The sequence below is a fragment of the Halichoeres trimaculatus genome, unplaced genomic scaffold (assembly GCF_033239565.1).
Source record: "Halichoeres trimaculatus isolate MK-OKI-2021-1 unplaced genomic scaffold, fHalTri1.1 fHalTri1_scaffold_10, whole genome shotgun sequence".
Lineage (NCBI taxonomy): Eukaryota > Metazoa > Chordata > Actinopteri > Labriformes > Labridae > Halichoeres > Halichoeres trimaculatus.
In genome coordinates this window covers 37,932,896-37,951,117 of record NW_027437187.1, presented here as the reverse complement: position 1 = coordinate 37,951,117, position 18,222 = coordinate 37,932,896, and the positions used below count along the sequence as shown (strand labels likewise).

The following is an 18,222-nucleotide window of genomic DNA, read 5'->3' as shown; positions in this document are numbered from 1 at the left end:
CATGGCACAGACCAGATTTCTGTGCTCTACATATTCTTTCTTCTTCCTGTTGTCTTCTTTCTCACCCTTCCTCATTTTTTCTTATACTCCTTCTTTCCTTCCTTTCTTCTTTCCATCTTTTTTCTGCATTTCTTTCTTTAATCACCTCTGCTTCCGTCTTTCCTTCGTTCCTTACTTCCTCGATTGCCTAAATTCTTCCACCATTTTCCTTTATTTCTTTTACTTCCTTCCTTTCATTCTTCCTGCACTTTCTTTCCTGAATTCCTTTCCTAATGACCTTTTCCCCCTGCTTCTTTCCTTTCTTCCTTCTCTCCTTTTTTAGTTTGCTCATTCCTTTCTTTCTCCCTTCTACCTTCGTTTCTTTGGTCCTTTTTTTCTTCAGCCCGGCTGTCCGTGCTCTACATGGCACAGACCAGCTTTCTGTGCTTCAAATATTCTTTTACATCCTGTCTTCTTTCTCATCCTTCCTCATTTTCTTTCTTTTCCTTCTTATTTTCTTCTTTTCTTCATTCCTCCCTCCTTCCTTCTTTCGATCTTTTTTGTGCATTTCTTTCTTTAATCATCTTTGCTTCTGTCTTTCCTTCCATCTATACTTCCTTCCTTATTTGCGTAATTTCTTCCATCATTTATTTCTTCATTCCTTTACGTCCTTCCTTTCTTTCTTCCTGCCCTTTCTCTCCTTAATTCCTTTCCTCCTGATTCTTTCCTTCTTTTCTTCCTTCTCTCCTCTTTTAGTGTCTTTCTTTCTCCATTCCCTTTTCTTTTCTTTTTTCCACTTCTCCCTTCATTTCTTCAGACCGGCTGTCCGTGCTCCACATGGCTCAGACTGGCTTTCTGTGCTCTACATGGCTTGGACTGACTGCCTGAGCTCTACATATTCCTTTACATCCTTTCTTCTTTCTCACCCTTCCTCATTTTTTCTCTTTTCCTCTTTCTTTCCCTCTTTTCTTAATTCCTCCCTCCCTTCCTTCCTGACTTCCTTCTTTATACGCCTAATTTTTTCCATCATTTATTTCTTCATTCCTTCACTTTCTTCCTTTCTTTCTTCCTACCCTTTCTTTCTAATTCCTTTTCCCTTGATTCTTTCCTTCCTTCCTTTCTTCGTTCTCTCTTCCTTTAGTTCTGCCCTTTCTCCTTTCTTTTTTCTCCTTCTCCCTTCTTTTCTTCAGCCCGGCTGTCTGTGCTCCACGTGGCATAGACCAGCTGTCCGTGCTCCACATGGCACAGACTGGCTGTCTGTGTCCAACCACATGGCTGGCTGGCTGCTCGATGACAAGGACTGACTGTGTGTGTTACACATGGCATAGACCAGCTGTCTGTGCTCCATTTGGCACGGACCATGTTCTTGATGACTTTTAAAGTTTGTGGGTTAATTTTAAATTGGATAAAAAGATAGAATGAGTTGTTATCCACAGAGTTCCCTCCTCACTCACGGTTAATAAACACAATAAAAATGACTTTGCTGTAAAATAACGGTACAGCACGAGCAGCGGTTTTTACCGTTATTTAACAGTGACATTTTTCAAGGCGCTGTATCTAAATATCACAGGATTTCACTGCTGAATTTTCCTCATAAGTTATCAGTTATTTGTTCAGTGTTTATAGAAATGATTTGTTTCCACACGCTACGGCACAAGACTCCATAATGCACAAGTTTAAGAGGCCGACCGTCCTTCCAGCCCCAACATTCAGTGACATAAATGAGGTTAAAACACCAGAAGAGATCAAAAAATCCTTTTCAGAGCTGAAACACAGATTTACACTCTCAGTTGTCTCCTCCTTTAGCTGAGCAGTTCCCTGGAGGGACAGAAGAGCGAGGTCACAGAGGTTACCCAAACAGAAAAAGACACCGCTTGAGAAGAGGAGCAGTAACTCCTCAAGACTCCCTGAGAGGATTTCTGAAGGAGTCGGGACTTTTTTACGAGGAGGCCGGAGTGTCGACCTTTAAACCTCACCGCAAACAGAAGCATCAAAGCACTAAAGCCTCCGTTTCCTCTCATGACGTCCTCCACGAAGCGAGCTCAGGGAGAATACAGAGGATAAGAAGATGGAGACGACGGCCAAACGGAGCGACCTCGCTCCAATTAGTGGATGGAGATGGAGAGAAAAGGAGACAGCGAAGAAAGAGGTCAATGCACGGCAGCGCCACACCGACGCTCTAATTCAACCAGTCTCCTATTGATTTATCGCCCGGCCCAGGGTCCCGCAGCGGCTGCCATATTGGGTCCACCTACGCAAAAATTTATACCTGCACTCTCCTAATTGAGAGCCGGCACTGAGTCATGAAAGCTGTGGCAGTGATGTGTCAACAGCCGCCGGCCCCGCGTCAGAGACGGACACGTGATGCACACTCAGCGTCCGCATGTCGTGAAGGGGCTTCCTGACGGCTGCGGCTCTAACGCACGTCAAAAATAAAAACAGAGGAGAGGAGGTCTGAGGTATCAACACCTCAGAGCTTCACTGATTCTCTCCAGTCCAACAGTTTCCATCCTTTGGAAAAACAACGTCAGCCATTTTTTCTCCTCTTCCTTTGATCACAGCTGTCTGAAAGTCATAAAAAGATGTTTCCTCTGACTCTGACCGGTGTTGGAGACAGGCGGCTGGCTCCATGTGGAGGCTGATGTTGTCTGGTCTCCTCTGAGGTCAAAGGTCACAGACTCAAAGGTAGCAGCCCCAGTAAGAGCTGAGAAGATCTCCTGGAGGAAGATCAACGGCCCTCCCAGCTGACGTCTTTACATCAAAGTTTTTTATCAGGAAGTGAAAATAAGAAAGTTCATCAAACCCATCAGAGAAACCAGATCTTCCTTCCTTCTTTTCTCAATTCCCTAATTCCTTCTTCCCTTTTTCTTAGATTCTTTAACTTCCTGTCTTTCTTCCCACCCTTTCTCCTTTCCTTTCTTCCTTCCTTCCTTAATTGCTGAAAATCTTCCTCCCTATTTCCTTTATTCCTTTTCTTCCTGCCTTTTCTTTCCTTTATTCCTTTCTAATTTCCTTTTTCTCTAATTCTTCCCTTCCTTTCTTCCTTCTCTTCTCATTTTGTTTGTTTGTTCCTTAATTCCTTTTCCTTCCCTTCTTCTTTCCTTTCTCCTATCTCTTTTCGATTCCTCCCCTCCTTTCTTATGCCCTTCCTTCCTTCCTTCCTGTCCTTCTTTTTTTTCCTTCCTTCCTTTTTTCTCCCTTCCTTCCTTCCTTGGTTTTTTTCTTCCTCTTGCCTCCCTTCCTTACTTAATTTTTCCTTACTTCTGTTCTCCCTTCCTTCCTTCCTTCCTTGGTTTTTCCTCCCTTCCTTCCTTCATTTACCTTCCTTCCTTCTTTTTTTCTCTCTTCCTTTCTTCCTTCCTTTCTTGGTTTGTCCTTCCTTCCCCCCTTACTTCCTTCATTTACCTTCCTTCCTTCCTTTTTTCTCCCTTCCTGCCTTCCTTGGTTTTTCCTTTCTTCTTTCCCTCCTTCCTTCCTTCCTTGGTTATTCCTTCCTTCTTTCCTCCCTTCCTAACTACTTTCCTTACTTAATATTTCCTTCCTTCTGTTCTCCCTTCCTTCCATCATTTCTTCATTTTCTTCCTTCCTTCCTTACCTCTGTCACGCTATTAGGTCAAAACAGTCCTTTCTTATTTCCTTTTCCACCTGATTCTTTCCTTCCTTTCTTCCTTCTCTTCTTCTTTAGTTTGTTCCTTCCTCACTTTCTTTCTGTCTTTCTTTCTTCCTTTCTTTATGTCTTTCTTCTTTTTTTCTTCCTTTCTTTCTTTCCCCTTTACTTCCTCACATTCCTTCCTTCCTTCCTTCCTTTCCTCTGTCAGGTTTCAGGTCAAAACAGTCTGAAAATGAAAACCAGTCCTGATCAAATCCAGATCCTGATCCTACCATAAACCATCCTGACATGTTTTCCCCACAGCGCCCCCTGATGGAGAACATGTTCCTTGGTCTGAAGCAGAGTTTGCTGATGTTCACGCAGCAGGTAACACTGCAGGAAACTGACCACTGATCATCAGGATCAGAGACACCTGAGGGACAGGTGAGCTGTGATGTCATCAGTCTGTGATGTCATCAGTCTGTGACGATGGAACCAGGGGGTCTGAGCTCACTCAGGAAGAGGAATCGCTATGGTAACAGGTACCTACAGGTTAAAGGTAAATAAATATATAAAGGTGTTAACGACCCAGTCCACTCTGGTCTATCAGTATCTGGTGTTTCTGTCGGGCTTTAACGGTTGTGAAGGAGGACTGACGGAGCACTGACAGGTGATTCAGAAACACTCAAACGTAGCGATAGCCGGTGTTGTTTCTGCAGAACGTCCACTGATCGGGCGTCTGGATCCAAACAGTTCAGAAAAGGCAGAGACTGTCGGAGGAAAAGCTTCTGGGAAACCCCCCAGAACTGGACCGACCCGGCTCTGACTCCAGAAACAAAGGGATGGAAAAGGAGCTGCAGACAAAGACAGAAACGACCTCATCCAGAAGAAAGACGCCTTTGACGGAGAGTGACGGATGTTTGGCCTCGACCAGCGAGTGCTGGATCCTGTGGGTTGGTTTCTCTCTGAGCAACGATGAGTTTAACGGCTCTGATGAGAGCTGAGAAACGAGCCCAGAGACACGCAGCGCTCTGACTCCTCTGAAGCAGACTCGTGAGGAGGAAAGTGCAGCTTCATGTTTCCAACTTTAGCTGCGGTCTCAGAGTTCAGCCCCGCCCTCAGAGATGATCGCCGCTGCTCATCAGACTGTGCTGTCTCTGAAACAATGAGCGCGTGGGTGAGACTGAGACAGAGTCGAGCGGCGGAAACCCCGAGATGCCCCCGCCCGGGGACTGGAAACCTAATTAAACAGTGTGACGGCACGGGGGAGGGCCACACCTGCGCGTGCGGTCACGCCGCGCTCCACGCCCTGCTCAGCTGTGCACCAGGCCGGCCCGAGGAGAGGAGAGGAGCTCCGGTTTCTCCTCCACCAGTCGTATATTACACCACAGAAGTGCTGAGCAGATGTTTACTGGAAGTGTTTGTGCTAGCTTGTCATCTTCCTGAGGCTAAATGAGCCGTTAGCCCGTTTGGGGCATGAAGACTTCTAAAAGTGATGCTGGCCTATCATTTTCCTTCAGGAGTCAGAAAAGCATCCATCATGGAGTCCTGATGTGGGCGCGCGTTAAACCAGAGTGATGCTAACTTCACTGTGAAGCTGGTGTCAAACTTACAAGTCAGCAGATGTGAGTCGAGCTGAGGTGAAGGAAGCAGGACAAACAAAACAGGAAGTTTAAGCCGCACGCGAGTTCACTCAAGGTAACCCAGGTGACCTTCAGTGACCTTCAGTGACCTTCGGTGACCTACAGTTAGCTTTACAAAAGCTTTACAAGATCTTAAAGATGCTTAAACGACAACTTTATAACAACTTTAGATCTAGAAGACATCTTTACCATATCTTCACAAGGTCTCAACTACAACTTCACAACATTGACGTCTTTACGACATCTTCACAACGCCTAAATGATAACTTTATAACTTCTTTATATGTTAACATCTTTACAACAGCTTTATGTCATCATCCTAAGAACATCTTTTCATCTTACCATCTTCACATCTCAACTTCGACTTTGTAACATCAACTACTTTACAGCACCTTTAAGACATCTAAATGACAACTTAACAACATCTTTACAGCATTTTACAGCTGTTCATCATCTTTATAACAACCTCACAACATTTTTACATCTTCACATCTTTACTACAGCGTTGCAACATTAACATCTTTACAACATCTTTACAACATTTTTAAGATATCGAAATGACAACTTTATAACCTCTTCACATCTTCTTTACAACATATTTACATCTTCACGACATTATCAAACGTCCTCACACCATTTTAGCTACATCTCGTAACTTCCAACGTGCATCTTTACTTCATCCAAACAAAATTCTTGCAATTTTTTTTTTTGCAAAATCTTCACAACCGCTTTAAGAGATTTTTACATTTTCACATCTGTTTGACTTCTTCATAATATATATGACATCTTTCAACTTCTTCACGTTTCTTTACAGTAACTTTACGTCTTCACATCTTCACAAAAACTTTGCAGCATCTTTGTGACATCTTTAACGTTATTTTTAAGAAATCTTTATAGCAGCTTTACAACATCTGTACGACAATTTCCTCTTCACGAGAACTCTACATCTTAACGAGAATTTCAAATTGTCTTTACATCTTTGCCGTACCCTTATGACATCTCAACGGCATCTTCACACCAACTTTACGTCTTCCAGACATCTTAACAACAACTTTGCGACATTTTGACTGCATCTTCACTACTTTTTTACGACATCTCGCTACAGCCTTGAGAAATCTTTACAAAATCTTTTTTACAGCTTCACAACAACTCTAAGACTTCTTCATGACATCCTTATGACATCTTTTTGACATCTTTATAAAGAATTTGTATTCACGACATCTAAACAGCATCTTTGAAGATCTTTATGTCATCACAAATTAACAAGATCATGATGAGATCTTTATGTCTTCACAACTTTTTTAAGACATCTTTAAGACATCTTTATAAAATCTTTACAAAATCATAACTACAAATTTGTAACATCTTTACTGCATATTTGCAACAGCTTTACGACATCTTCGCAACTTTCTTGCAAACCCTTACAAAATATTTACAACATCTTTGAGATATCTTTACGACGTCTTCACAACATCTGTACAAAAATTTTTATTCATGTCATCTTTATAACATCTTTGAGACATCTGTACGACCACTTTTACGAATTCTTAATGAGATCTTCACATCTTTACATCTTCACAATAACTTCTTGACGTTTTTACATCATTTTTACAACAACTTTACAACAGCTTCTTAAGCTTCATCTTAACGTTATCTTTGGAGGCTTAGCTATAGATAGACCTTAGTGTTTGAGGTCCACCCCAGTCCATATGTGATGACCTCATCATCGAGTGAGTCTGGTACAGCCCTGATGTTTCTGAACATAGGGTTTCCATCAGCTCACAGACAGATTTAGGGATTTCAACGACACATGAGTATGGAGAAGTTTGAAAATCTGCACATGCTCAGTCTGAACATCCAGCTCTGATACTTTGATGTTTACATCATCCACAGATCACCCCCTTTTTAAATGCTTGGGTTCATCATAATAAGTGAAAGTTTTTCACTCGAGTCTTTGACTTGTTGGCCAATCACAGGACGGACAAAAACTATCTCGCCCATACTTCTGATCCTCTGAGATGATATTCCCGTCAGACTTTGAACAGGAACAGGAAGACATTCATTTTCATAGCTCACTAAACTTAGCATCACTCATCTCTGAGTGTTTCTCAGATAATTATACGGTACCTACATGACACACACGGCCACAGGCATTCCTCTGCTGGAAGCATCGTCCACAGCTTCAGACTGAGTTTACAGCCTGTTAAAGTCTGTTAAAGTCTGTTAAAGTCTGCAGAGGAGTCAGGATCAAACTCAGAGATCAGGCTCAGCGGTTTTGACTTTGCCGTAGAAAAGACACCAGGACACGTCTCTCTTGTAGTCTGTAATTGTCTTTCTAACACTCGCCTCTCGACGCCCACATGGCTCAGGAACAGGAGCGCTGTGGTGGCCGTATTCTCCTCATTGTCATCTTTGTTTTCCACAGTCTCCATCACTCCCACACAACCCAGATCAGCCCACTCCTGATCCTCCTCGTCCACACTCCTGTGACCTCCACGCCGTTCTGCTCCAACGTGACTCAGAACCAGAGCAGAATACTTTCCATTTGAGACCAGGGAGCAGGATCCAGATAGATCATTCAGAGAGGTTTCTGAAGCCACAATTAGAGGGTGCAGGTTCCCAATGAAGGGTGCTAATGGATGTTAGCAACATCAACTGACTGACTGACAGGAGCTGGGTTTAACTCGAGGACGGATCATTAGTAGGAACAGCCGACACATCTATCAAACTTCCACCACCAGGAAGGATGAAACAGGTGTTTCCTTCACACAGATCCCTGAACTTCTCTGGACCGTCCAGACACTGAACCAGGGTCAGACTGAGTTTACAAAGTTTGACTGTTGTCAAAAGCACGCCTTGGTAAGAGTCACGTCTTTAAGACAGGGGGTGCTCATGGGAAACAGATGCTGTGTCCCAAATCAGTAACGTCTGGCTCAGAATAGAAAGTTAGAAAAAACTGGGACAGTAAATGCTGATCTGTCCCGGGTTTAGTCAAAGGAAAAGCCACAGAATGCTTGCAGTAGAGAGACGAACTGAACTGAAGCGATTCACACCGAGGGGAAACGTCCAGTTTAGAAAGACTAAGCCTCTGCCGAAGTGCTAGAAGTTGCTGCTCAAAATTAAAAAGAACAAAGCTCCGATAATCAGAAAAGTGTTTTAATTTTATTTATTTTATATTATTATTATTTTTTTGCTAAAAAAATATTATTAAATTAAGACTATATATATTACATATATTATATATTTTATATATTTGATAGCTTTTTGCAAATTTTTAGGTGAATAGATTTATTTTACTGAGGTGTTGGATTGTTATACATGTTGGCAAGACATTGGCAAACAACAAAAAATGATAAATTGGGGCAATATAATCAATATATGTACCCAAATCCAAGTGTTCTTTTAAAAATTTGGATTTTTTTTCAATTAAATAATTTCAAAAAGTTTTTGGAATTTTTTACATTTAATTATTTATTTTTTTTGCACATTTTTATATTTCATTTTTTTATTATTATTTTTTATTTAAATTTATTTTGTTTTAATTTTGATCTTTTTTTTATTTATTTTGGGAAATTTTGTTATTTTTTTTCTTTCCTTTTTTTGGATTTTAAAAATAAAAATAAAAAAATAATAATTAAAAAACGTTGACATCACATGCACAATTTCATAACTTTGTATAGAATTTCATACCCTTTCTAATCTTGAATGAAAAGATTAATTAGCTTTTGTGGCTCCTGACTTCAATGAGGTCTGAATGGCTCCTAAGAAAGTGAAGCTCTCAGACCCTGATCTAGAAGAATGATACTGATTCCCTCATAAACCTGAAGTCTTGAAATAAAAAGATCCTGACGTGTTTTGTTTGGAAAAGTCAGATTTGGACGTCAGTCAGGAACACTTTATGAGTAAAGTCTGGGACGTGAGTGAAACTGGATTCAGATGCAGGAGTGTGAGCGCTGCAGGCACCTTGCAGGATGTGACAGCTCCTCACACGTCTGTCTGCTCCTGAATCCATCACTTCCTGAGTTTAGTTTGTTGTTTAGCTCCAGATGCACACGCTGCACAGTCTGTCGAGTTTCAGTATCTGAAAAAGTTTGAAGTTGAGCTGAAAAGAGTCTGAACTGGTTTCCAAACTTACCATTCTGTTCGTCAGCGACTGCAGATTAAGAGCTCCCAGGAGGGTTCATGGTCACAGCTCCTCGTCGTCTCCGCTGGAAGCCGCCTCGCTCTGCGTCTCCGTATCTCCGTCAGGGAGCCCAGCCGGGCCGACCAGCACCAGAGCCTGCCGGACGAGCACTGAGGAGCACTGAGCCTAGACGTGACTGGCCTTAAAGGTTTTCTGGGGAAGAAAAAAGCTCCACATCCCACTGTCAGTCAGGCAGCATAGTTTCAGCTGGGCCGCCGTCCAAACAGACATGAAACTATTCTATTTCGGTCTGCCATATGAGTGCGCCGGGCTGCAGAGGAGGGGTCGGGCTGGGGGAGAAGGGCTCTGTGGTGGAGCGCAGTAATTGCACAGTGACCAGCTATGGAGGGGTGTAATTGCAGACCTCATCAGATGAGGAGAAGCTGCCAACAAGACAAGGTAAAGGACTTTTAAATCAGACTTTAAAAAAAGAAGAAACAACACAGACCACATGAATAACTGAGGAGCTGGGTTCCAGATGTGGCAGCAGAGGGAGGAGGAGGGAGGAGGAGAGGAAAGGAGGGAAGGAGGGAAGGAGGGAGGGGCAGAAACAGAGGGCCAGATGAACTCACTTCAGCAGAAACCCCGTCTCTGACACGGCGAGCGGCTGTTTACCTTCCCAGGAACCGTGGCACATGACGGAGAGGGGTTTGGAGGAGGTGAGAGGACGCCGGGCCGGCCCCGTGTTGTTTCTGGAGCTCCACCGCCGTTTCTCCGGGGCGTCTGGTTTCACATCGGCCTTGGAAAACGACTCCCTGATGGAAAACTTGGGAGCTTTAAAAATGAGGAAGGAAAATGAAAATATAAACGGCGGTCGTCTGGTTCGCATTAAGAGCCCGGCTCAGCTGGTCCAACGACGTATTCATGGGTGAATAATTAACATGTGATTACGGGCTGGGGGCGGCACACAAGGCTTTGATACACAGAATAACACCAATAAATATTAGTTTGAGCTCAAATCTGAACGTAAACATCTAATTTACTCCAAAATTTTACCTCATTTCCTCAGAAACACAAGAGGTCTGTCACAGACGCTCCTTCAGAGGGACTTCATAAAGTCTGAAGGTTTTTCCACACGAGACCAATGAAGGCCTCATTAGTGACGGCCTGGAGATGCTATGTGTCACAAAACCCCAAAACTCTCCAAAACTCTCCAAAACTCAGGCGAGGAATCAGAAACAGCATCAGGAGACATGTGACACGGTACGACAGCAAACACAGACAGAGAAGTGACAAAGAACTGAAGAAACAGAGACGATACAGACAGGAGAGCAATCAAACACAGGTGTGAAACAAGACACAGGTGAAACACATGAGGAGCAATCAACAGGAGGGAAACACAAGGAGGAGTAAACCAAACACAGGGAGAAACAAAATGAGCATGAAACACAAGAGAAAACACAAGAATCACTGAGATAATCACAGAAAACACAAGACAAGAAACATAAGGAAAAACCAGAAAGAAACTCAGGATACACAAGAAAAGCCAAACTATGAACTCAGAGACCCTAACACTACCTGTAACCATGCACTGCAAAAAACTGAAATCTTATCCAGTGTTTTTGTCTTTTTTTAAGCAAAAATCATCTTATTATAATCGATATGAGCCACTTTCAACTTATCAATCCAGAAAAATGTCTTGTTTCAAGTTCTCAGAGGACAAAAATGAGGTTTGAATCGCTTGTAACCAGTAAAAAAAAATCTGCCAATGGAACAAGAAAAAATGGCTTGAAAATTTCCTTGAGATTTTTTTTTACTGGTTACGAGCGATTCAGACCTCATTTTGTCCTTAAATAACTTTAAACAAGACATTTTTCTGGATTGGTCATGTGAATTTGGCTCATATTGAGTCAAAAAAAAGGAATTTTCTACTGAAAATAAGACAAAAACACTTAATAAGATTTCAGTTTTTGCAGTGTGGTCGCATCGTTTACGCACCAGATTTCAGCTGTTAGCAGCCTGTAGCATTTGGATGCTAACCAATGCTGGACCAGGTGTTCTCCACAGGGTTCCTACAGCTCAAGGCAAGTTACATTTAAGACTTTTTAATGACGTTGGAAATTAAATTTAAAAGCAAGTCAACAACGAACCACAGTTGAAACAAAACAAAACTAACAAACAAAAACATCAGATGAATCACCTGGGTTAGAGGCAATTTTAACACAATGTTAATTTTACATAAAACATCACTTTCTACCTCTTTTTAACCCCATTTTTACAACTTTATGCCTATTTTGCCCCCATTCATCTTTTTTGGCCACTGTCACAAACATTTTTGGAATTTTTACATGTTTTTTGAAATTTAATTTCAAATTTAATTCTTAATTTTGCTGCCATAATCAATTTTCCTAAGCCACTGTTGGATTTTTTTTGCCAATTTTTCCTCATTTTGTTCTCTCTCCAGCCACCCTAGGTAGAACCAAGACATGCGTCTGCTTTAAAAGTTCCTGGTGCAACCACTTCACTGTTTTGTTAGTTCCACTGTTGTGATTACACGATGTTGCCACGAGGGTAAATCGGGAAATTATTTAGAAAAATGGATAAATGTTACTTAATATTTTTTTTACTTCAAACTAACATAAATCTTACCAATGTGTTCAAATTTTTAAGACTTTTGAAATTTGGATTTAAGACTTTTTAATGCCAATTCAGGCCTTATTTTTAGAATTATGAATTCAATGCCTTTCAAGACTTTTCAAGGATCCGTGGGAACCCTGCTCCAAGACGTGCTGATGCTGCTGTGAGCTAAGAAGAGACGTCATATCAGATGGACCTTTGACACTTACTTTATTTATCCATCCGTCCATCCATCTTCTACTGCTTATCCATGGTCGGGTCACGGGGGCAGCAGCCTAAGCAGGGAACCCCAGACTTCTCTCTCCCCAGCCACTTCGTCCAGCTCCTCCCGGGGGATCCTGAGGCGTTCCCAGGCCAGCCGAGAGACGTAGTCTCCCCAGCGTGTCCTGGGTCTGCCCTGGGGTCTCCTCCCAGTGGGACGTGCCCTAAACACCTTTTTGTTGTGTATACTTTCTTGTGCTGCTGCTGTGAATGAATTTACCTTTAGGGATTAATAAAGTACAAATTATACCAAGGATCTTCAACCTGTGGCTCTGGAGCCTCATGTGACTCCTTTGACTCCTTTGCAGTGGCTCCTTGTAGCTTTAAAAATATTTATTAAAATAAAGAATTGTTATTTTTTTACAGAGGGTATTGATGATTAAAGACACTGACACTAAATAAAATCATGCCTTAACATTTTGGTGACCTAGACATACTTCTCATCTATCAATAAAGCTTTAATTTTGCAATATTTTGGCAATTTTTAAAAAACTTCTTGCAAAATTTTAAATTTCATTCTTTTTATTTTTCTGAATTTAGAAAAAATAAATCACTTTTTGAAGATTTTGTTAATTTTTGTTAGTTATTTGAGTTTCCTTTTTGGAAAAATTTTGCAAATTTTTGAAAGTTTACAATTTTTTTTTAATTTAGCAATTTTTTTGTGAAATTTCTGAATTTATTTTTTGATGCAAATTTATGAAATTTCGGCAAATTCTAGAAATTTACTTTACTTTTTGTACATTTTATAAATTTTATTTTTTAAATCCAATTTATTAAATTTTGAAAAATTTTGAAAAATTTTGCAACTTATTGACATGTCATAAATTAGCAAAAAATTATTTATTTGCATTGCATTTTTTCTATTTTCCAAAGTATTTGCAAATGTATCAAAAAAAAAAAAAAAAAAGAACCTAAGACATCTCATTTAAAATTTTATAAACCCAAAAAATCTCTCCATTAGATAACTTTTCACTAGAATTTTACTTTGTTTAGATTTTTTTTTTCTTTTTTTGTCTTTATTGTGAAGATAAAGTAGATTTTGTGGCTCCTATGAAAGTAAAGGTTGCAGACCCCTGATCTGTTCTATTCTACTCTGTTCTACAGTAGAAAAGAACTATTTACTACAGTATATGACATAGAAATATTTCCCACGGTGTGAAATCAACCTCTGGTTTTTTGACATACCACTTCTTTTCAGGATGTTTCATGCTCCCTGGACCAACCTGGGATGAACGACTCACCTCTGTAAGTCTAACCCAGTAGAGTCAAGGAGCCCGTACGAACAGGGAGCCCGTACAAACAGGGAGCCCGTACGAACAGGGAGCTTGTACGAGGGGAACCTGAGTTTGGGTTTCCTCGGGCCGGGGTAACATCATCAGGGGTTCAGCGTCTGGTTGTGGAGCTGGATACGGTGTTGGAGGTGTTAATTGAGCTCCCTGTAAACACAGCTGGAGTCACACCTGCAGTGGAAGAGGTGAGGCTTCACTCACACATGCTTTTTGTTTGGCAGTAATGAAGTTAGTGAAGTTATTTCCTTTAACTGAGTGAGTTACAAAACTTTGGCACGCTCTGTCTCTGAAATCAAAATGATGCTTTAGCGTCAAACTCAGCAAAAAGAAAACTAAACTGTCTACAGCACCAATTCATCTCTGCTATTTTTAATCTTTGATATTTGAGAGAAAAAATCTCCAGGAGCTGTGGTGACAAAACCAAACTTTACATTTAGCTCTGCTTTACACTAAACTTTAAGCTAACGATACAGTATTCTAAATCATGTAGCTTCTGGATACTGTAACATTAGCCTAGCGTTAGCTTATGTAGCTAATGCAACTCCTGAATTCAGCTTATCTGTCTGATCCTTCATCAAATGCAGTTCATCCTAGTGAAGTCTGTTTGCTGTGAATGCTCTGACATCACTGTAGCTTTTATTAGCGTTAGCTGTAGCTATAGCAGTGTTAGCTAGATCGTTACAATGAGAGATTTCAAAATACAACCAACATTTCAAACATGGCTGATATTTACGTGGAGGAGTTTCAGCTCAGCTCCTGGTTTGTCTTTGTTTTTAAAGGCTGTGTAGCTCTTCACCGTTCACCTTACGGAGAACGACGACTTCACAGGATGAGCACGTGCAAAACCGAGGGCTGAGGGCTAAAACTGGGATTGGCCCAAAGTCTGCCAGAGCTTATCTTTACAGTTTTACATTCTTTAGTCTCATTTTTGTATAAAAGTTTTGATAAACATCAGTTTAACACATTTAGTAAAATGCATTTACTTACATTAATTTCTTTCCTGAAATGAAGCCAATCCACGGACGCAGCCACATTTGCTGTGACGCCGGTTACGAGTTTCCCTTCATGCAGCTACAGGGCGCCGTCAGTCACGTGACCTGAGCTGTGTTTCTGATTGGTCAATCAAACAATCCAAATAACTTCGAAACCGCAGAATTAAAAAAAAAATTCACTCTGAAAATGAAATCTGCTGTTTCTGAACCAGGCTGTAAATATGTTTTTAACGCTGTAAAAGTCTAAATGTTTAAAGCTGGGTGTGTACGTGACTTCCTGTCTTTCTGCTGCCAGCCTCAAGAGGATTCTCTATGAACAGTGACTTTAAGCACTTCAGCAATGGCTTCACTTTTACTGACCCGATGTTGCCCCTTGATTCAGACAAACTAAATTGTTTTTCAAAAAAAGTTCTAAAAAGTTTTTAATACAAAAATGTACTGGCTGTTTTCAAAGATATAAAAAGGTGACAATTGTGTATTTAAAGTGACGTTTAACGAATGAAACCACGATCTGGATCCTGGTGTTTTTGTCGTTTATATGTCGTACTGGATTTCTGCGGACGCCTCATTGGGAGGAAACAGGATGGCAAAAATACTACCGAAGTATCTCAAGTCCAAGGAAAACGGGAGGACCAAGCCTCCACAACAATCCGTCATACCTGGTCCTTCTGTTTCTTCAACATGGTTTGAAAATCCCAGAAACCGCCCAGGCAAAAAGCAGAACCTCATTTCTGGGCTAAAGTGGGTTTCACTGAACTTACAAAATATAACACACTCACCATAAACTTTTTATAAACTCTATGATAGTTAGGTCATTTTGGAGCGGAACGTGACCGCGGTGAGCAAAGGTCCGTTTCTCACTGGATTTGTCATCTAGGAGGGCTACAAAACAAACTCAGCCGGGGAGTGTTTTTTAAAATGGTGGGGAACATTTTTTGGAGTCCAAAATGATCTTTTTAAAAGCTCGACCTACAGTGATGGACAATACATGTTTTCAGACCTTAATTTTGTTAAGAAACACATAATACGTAATTTATGTGTAGTTTACACATCAACAAAGACTTTATTGACTTCAGATGTTATTTCTGTGATCTTTAACTGTATATTATTCAATTCATTCAATTCAGCTTCCATTTTAACCTTATAGAGACTCTGTAACAAAACAGAAATAAATGCCCCAGAAAAGTCAAAAACTACCCCAAAAAAAAACTTAAAAAAAACACCAAAAGTGGCAGCCATCTTGAAATTGAAGGTTAAAATAAGGTCAAATCATTGTGTAACCCTGAAATATGTATTTCTAATCTAAAAAAAGGTCTAAAAACATGTATTGTCCATCACTGTAGGTCGAGCTTTTAAAAAGATTATTTCCATGACAGTCATTTTGGATTTTGGACTCCAAAAAGTTTTCCATGCAGTTTTAAAAAATACACCCTGGCTAAATTTGTTTTTTAGCCCTCCTAGATGACAAATCCATTGAGACCTTCGCTCACCGCGGTCACTAATGAATCTGACGCCAAACTGACCGACCTCACTGGTGTAACCATGTCCGGGTCACGTTTAGCATATTTTACATTCTCTGTCCGTCAAAATTCTGCATCGTGTGAATTTGTTTGGACCTGGCTCCGCCTCTCATTCACAGTCTGTTTCTGGAAACAGGAAAAAGGCGGTTTAGATCTGGTTAAACACATTTGAAATAAAATAAAATGTATTTCGCCACTTAAATTTTACAATATTTTCTGAAATGTAAATTTGTTTGAAGTTTGTCGGCATGTTTCAAACTTTGTCACTTTGTTTTGGCCCTCCCAGCCACCGTAGAGCAGGGCCTCAGGCTGCAGACGAACAGAGAGGAGGTAAAGTGGTGTTTGGGCTGTGAGGGTTTACTGGTTTGTCTGGAGCACAGAGCGGGAGCTGACCACCCTGAGAGAGGTCACTCCGTGGCCTCCGTACGATGTTAACGGAGGAATAAATCACTCACACTCTCCTCTCTGGCCGACCGCAGCTCCTGCTTTAACGAGCCAAATCATATTTTTAATAACCAGAGGCATTTGGTTGGAGTTTGAGTCCTTGGCTGCACTTGGTGTCACGGACTGTTTTCCCCACTGGTGGACGCAGTTTTCAGGGAGTGACGCACTTTCCTCTGAAACATTTCAGAAGCAGCATCTTCCAAAGCCTCAGGTTTTCAGATTGGTTTGTGGTGAAGGATTCTGGGAACTGGACTTTAGCGGCACGTCCTCTCCCCAGAGACGGGGGCTTGAGTCTTTGGTTTCTCATACCAACCGTCTAATTTCCAACTGGAAGGCCCCCGTTGGAAGCAGCTGTGTGCCATTAGGGCCGCTCTTCTCGTTGGCATGGTGGGATTGTTAGATCACTGCTGAGAAAGACCGAACCGACCCACCAACCAGCCTCAGACCTCCAGTCCCCCTTAATTATCAGGACGTAAAGGAGGGGGGGCTTTTTTCCTCTACAGCCATGCAGGAGAAGTTTCCATGAGGAGTTTAGTGTGGAGACAGATAGTGAGCCGGGGAGAGAGCGTGAGTGGAAAAACAACTGACAGATGAGGCTTTAAGAGCTTCAGAGGGGAAGAGGATAAATCCTCCTCAGTTTAGCTTCGAAACCATAAGTGCAGCGATTTTTCATACGTTTCCTCCCCAGCACTCGCTTTAAATCCTGTTACGTTCAAATACACCAACGTAAAAAATTTAACTGTAAAAAAAAACAGTAAAAAACATCATCCCTGCTGCCAGTGTTTGACCGTTATTTTACAGCAAAGTAATTTCTGTTGTGATGGTGTTTAGTAACCGTGAGTGAGGAGGGAACACTGAGATGTTAGACTGCAGGAGGCACAGCCTGTCTGTGCTCCACATGGCTCAGATCAACTGTCTGTGCTCAACATGGCTCAGATCAACTGTCTGTGCTCAACATGGCTCAGATCAACTGTCTGTGCTCAACATGGCTCAGATCAACTGTCTGTGCTCAACATGGCTCAGATCAACTGTCTGTGCTCAACATGGCCCAGATCAACTGTCTGCGCTCCACATGGCTCAGATCAACTGTCTGTGCTCAACATGGCTCAGATCAACTGTCTGTGCTCGACATGGCTCAGATCAACTGTCTGCGCTCCACATGGCTCAGATCAACTGTCTGTGCTCAACATGGCTCAGATCAACTGTCTGTGCTCAACATGGCTCAGATCAACTGTCTGTGCTCCACATGGCTCAGATCAACTGTCTGTGCTCTACATGGCTCAGATCAACTATCTGTGCTCCACATGGCTTGAACTGACTGTCTGAGCTCTATTGCGCGGAACAACAGTCTGTGCTCCACTTGGCACAGACATACTGTCTTCACACCACATGGCATGAATCTACTGTCTGTGCTCTTCATGGCACCAACAGGCTGTTTGTGCTCCACATGGCATAGGCCAAATGTCTGTGGTTCACTTGACACTGACGGGCCGCCTGTGCTCCACATGACAGGGACCAAATGTCTGTGCTCTGTGGCACAGACCATGTAACTGATTATTTTTACAGTATGTTGGCAAATTTTAAAATGGAAAAAAAATAAACTGATTTTTTTTTTTCTGGTTTAAACTAAAATAGCATTACTAGGGCAGTGGTTTAATTGTAGCACAGACAGACATTGTCCCCTCAGCAGGGTCTCATATCCATAGCGTTCCCTCACTCATGGTTACAGATAAAACTGCTTTGCT

At 41.5% G+C, this 18,222-nt stretch overlaps 1 protein-coding gene across 1 annotated transcript in view; it reads right to left on the bottom strand.

The window, feature by feature from the left end:
* The window catches only part of insc (INSC spindle orientation adaptor protein), a 78,457-nt gene extending 67,859 nt beyond the window's left edge, over window positions 1-10,598 (bottom strand). Inside the window, exons 1-3 of the mRNA XM_074677227.1 lie at window positions 10,391-10,598; window positions 9,967-10,149; window positions 9,347-9,777 (exon numbers count right to left, since the gene is read on the bottom strand). The gene's annotated coding sequence lies outside the window, so the exon portion shown is untranslated. The remainder of the gene's footprint in view (window positions 1-9,346; window positions 9,778-9,966; window positions 10,150-10,390) is intronic.
* Between the last annotated feature and the right edge of the window lie 7,624 nt (window positions 10,599-18,222).